This window comes from Lactuca serriola, chromosome 6, assembly GCF_051521515.1.
Source record: "Lactuca serriola cultivar US96UC23 chromosome 6, Lser_US96UC23_V15, whole genome shotgun sequence".
In the NCBI taxonomy this organism is placed as follows: domain Eukaryota; kingdom Viridiplantae; phylum Streptophyta; class Magnoliopsida; order Asterales; family Asteraceae; genus Lactuca; species Lactuca serriola.
The window spans coordinates 128,875,388-128,879,797 of NC_136413.1; the positions used below are offsets into that span (position 1 = coordinate 128,875,388).

Sequence of the window (4,410 nt, forward strand, 5' to 3'; positions counted from 1 at the left end):
TAGGCAATCTATGAAATTCCCTCAATTACTTTGTGAAAGGAAACGCTGACACATGAAGCACGTCCGATCACTTCATAAAAGAAACGAAGACTCCAAAGCTCTTCAAAATAAAAAGTATAGGGAAAATACTAATAAAGTACTCTTGTACGTTCCTATACCCCGATACGTAATAGTATCAAAAAGAAGAACGTTTGTACATCATACTTTATCAGATGAACACATAGTTCAAAAACACCTAATGAACACTTAGTTCAAAAATAGCTACAGGTTACAAGTCTGCTAACGTCCCACTGGATTATCTAGAATAGTCTGTGGTCATTGTCTATACTCTGCTAGATGACTAAATCATCTAAAACATCGATACCTCTCATCAATTGTTTTTTTATTTCATCACATATCTACCCATGTTTTACCCCAACATATTTGTAGATATAAAATACATATTCAGTTTAAATCATTTAAAACATGTATAACATAGATAACAAGTATACAAATATTATGCACACATAGCACGTAATCTATATAAAATACTTTATATCTATGTGTAAGATGAAAATAATATGCACTCACTTGGCTAGTTAGTAGAGAGTAACTATTGTCGTGGCATCAAGCTTAACACTGCTTTCCAACTTATTATCTTGTCGAAACCTTATCTATGTGTATATTCCTTGGTCTCTCAAAATATTTATTTATTTGTTTCCTAGAAACTGTTGAGGTTTTTTCCTATTTATACTCAAAAGCTACGAATAAGGTTTAAAGTTTCAAAAAAGATAAGTCATCTTAAAACTCAACACATACGCCTTCTAATGAATTGAAATTGTACGATATCTTGCCACGTATTCTAAAGTTTTGACACATACTTCTAATTATTTTACAGCAAATAGGAAGTTATGGATAGTTTACTATCCAACGAACATGTATACATATACTACTAGAAAAACAGCCTTTTACGACGCTCATTGCGCGTCGTAAATGGCTCAGACGACGCGCAAATGCACGTCAAGGAAGGCCCTGTCATAAAGAGAGACGACGTGCTTTTACGCGTCGTCTATAGACGACGCGCATTTACGACGCTCATTTACGACGCGCAGTTACGACGCGCCTTTACGACACGCAATGCGTATCAAGGAAGGCCCTGTCATAAAAGAAGACAACACGCATTCGCGTGTCGTAACGTTACGACGCGCGTGTTAATGACACGCAATGCGTATCAAGAAAGCCCCTGTCAAGAAAGGTCATGTCATAAATGAAGATGACACACATTTTTGCGTATCATAATTTTAAATGTTTAAAAAAATATATTTTTTTTATAGATTTACTAATTTTCAAATTAAATTTGCATTTAATGCATCATAATAGAAAATAAAATATCATATACAAAAAATATAATCCATTTCATAAAATTTAATGTCATACAAAAATAGAATCCATTGCATAATATTTTATTACAAATTTGACATTTTTTTGTTTCCGTACTTTGACAATTTGTGCTGCTGCTGATTCCGGAGCCAATCCGTGACTGCATTCTAGAGCTGATTCAGTGGAAAGAGCATCCCGGACTCCATCACTTGAAATGACAAGCCACCCACAAGCAGAAGATAGCTGAAGATCATGAATAAATAAAATTTGTTAATAAAAAGAGGAATAAATTGAGTTTAATTACTAAACACCAACATTCAAACCAATTAATGAAAGTTAAAGCATCTAAATAATATAGCATGGGATGCAAATATATCATGCATCGTACAAACAATGAAGATTTTTAGTTTCTGGAAGATTATTGACATCATTGGGATTAAGAGTTTTCTTTGCTTATCCACTGCACCTCATATGTTTCCATCACATTTGAAGGATTATAATGCTACATAGCTCTATTAAAGATGCTGCAATATCTCTCTATTGTTATGCATGAAATCAAGACATATGATCTTCTAATACTAGAAAACAAGAGCTATTCGGAATAATAAAGCTACATACCTAAGTTTGCAAGAGGTATTGCAAGGTGTTGCCGACTCAAAACCAAGCAGCCTTAGGCACTTATCAAGGACTGAATTGAGGATGCACATCTGATAGAAAAAAGATAAAAGTATAATTACAAGGATTAATAAAAGCTATTCGGAAGCCAGCAATGAGAACCAAATTTATTTAAAAAAAAGGAGATAGAGAAAGAGAGAGACTACTTGCATCTAGCCTCTAAAAATGTGCTTTGTGTAACCATCACCTGGATCAGCACCAATCTGGATCTTTTGATATGAGGCTTTGTTGTGTGTCTCGCTTAAGACATCCAGACAATCTGAATGCTTCTTCTCAGTTTGAAACTACAATAATTGAGATACAATTCATTTTGAGGGGATATTTAAGATGAAAATGAAAGCACATTACATTAGTGCAGGATACAGTAAATCTATCATGAAAGTGTAATGGTTGCATTTATCAAAAGTGAAAAACTTGTGTCTTTCGCCATGAAACTTACCAGCTATCACCCAGACAATAAATGCCTTGTCCTTCTAGAAGTAACAAACCATGTTGATTATAATGGACTTCCTGCAACAACAAAAAACTATTATAGTTTTTATTTTTTCAAGACTGTTGATTTAAATAAACACATTTTAATAAGTAATGTAATGACATACTTTTACATTAAGAAATTTGCCAGGTTGGAAGTCCATGATCTGCCTGATTACAAATTTCAGAATTTAGAATACGCATTTTAATATTTGATTATTAGTCAAACACATCAAAACTATAAAGTAAAATCTTTTTAAAAGATAAACTATAGCTTACATGAATGTTGATGTTGTAAGGCAGAGATGTAGGAAGAAGGTTCCTCAGTTGGAATACCTAATATGGAAACAGTAAAAAAAATTAATAGTAAAAAAGTGGACTCTTATTCTAGGTTGATTGTTAAAAAAGTACATACGTCTCCAGGGGTATCAAGAAGTGGTTGCTAATTGGTGGAGCCAACAATTGGCTCGAGAATATGATCTTCTATGTAAGCATACCTACACAAAAGTTAAATTACTTTTTAGCCCTTGTGGTTAATTGATAACACACACACACAGATGCAGGATGAAATAAAGAGAAGGAATAACATACCTTTTTTCAAATACAACAAGTGTAGAAGATTCATAACTCTCAAAGTGATGCTTTGAGTTAGGAGGTAGGTAAGCAAACGAGTCTACCTACAGTTCAATGACAAATATTAATTGTTGAGGAATACATTTACTTGATTGAAGCATTTTTCCCTCTTCTTTATAACAATGTCTTTCAAAAATGCTATTCAACTTCAAAATTTGGCACAAAACATGTAACTTTAATGTTCATATAAATCTTACTACACAAAAGGAAATTCAAGATTAAAGGGTTCTATACCATCAGTGTTTGGCAAATTCCTGAAACATTAGTGAGAATCACCAAACCTTGAACCGCAAATACAAACCTAAATGATAAACATAAATTAAAACACAACTCGAGTCACACTATGATTCAAAAGAAACTTGATTAGATTATAAATTTAGGGGGTCATTAATACCTCTCAACATGTTTAGGAGGTAGCCCTGATTTTCAACATGTTTAGGAGGTAGCCCTAATTTTGTCGTTGCTCTCACGGAATGAAAACCCATATACAACCTGTGGAAGGAACCCAAACACCAGGTACGATAATAGAAAAACCAACATGTGAAGCGGGAAATCCTCTCGTCGCCCCAAAAGTTGCTGGTATTGATCCTCTTCTGAAGAAGAAGATCATCTGCCTTCGTTTCTCAGGTCCCAAAGTTGTAATTGTAAACAAACAACATCAAATCAAAATACATACATATACACTAATATGCAACTTATTACTTACATTATGACTAATCACCAACAATCCGCCAAATATGCTAGCCAATTCCAATTCCAACACATTTACTGCAAGCAATAATAAAGAATATAAAGTAATTGATAATTCCAAACAGGAAATAGGAAATGCATTGCTTATTTGCTTTGCTTACATGTGGAAGCATCAACTGAATAGTAACACAAAAAAGTTGATGCTTCCACATGTAAGCAAAGCAAAACAGAATAGTAACACAAAAGTTGATGCTTCTACAAAGATGCCAAAACCACAACTGAAATATAAAGAAAGAAATCGAAATCAATGCATGATGAAAGAATCAACATCGTGATCAGAACTTAAAAGCCATAGAAAAACAGAGATAAGAGTTGTTAATTAGAACTCACAAACGGTTTAATTCCATAGTAATTAAGAAAAAATTACAGAGGATTAAGAAAGAGAAGAAATACCTTACGTGATCTGTGTTCAAAATTGGGGCAAATTCATGAACTACAAAGCTCCAAAGAAATCCATGTCGATAATATATATATATATATATATATATATATATATATATATATATATATATATGTATCTAT

The 4,410-nt window shown here is 33.0% G+C and overlaps 1 long non-coding RNA gene across 1 annotated transcript; it reads right to left on the reverse strand.

The window, feature by feature from the left end:
• Positions 1-3,091: 3,091 nt before the first annotated feature.
• Positions 3,092-3,811, reverse strand: LOC145059457 (uncharacterized). Its single transcript, XR_013686784.1, has 3 exons — positions 3,533-3,811; positions 3,373-3,439; positions 3,092-3,182 (listed from the first exon to the last, which is right to left on the reverse strand). It is a non-coding gene; the product is annotated as an uncharacterized LOC145059457 (long non-coding RNA).
• Between the last annotated feature and the right edge of the window lie 599 nt (positions 3,812-4,410).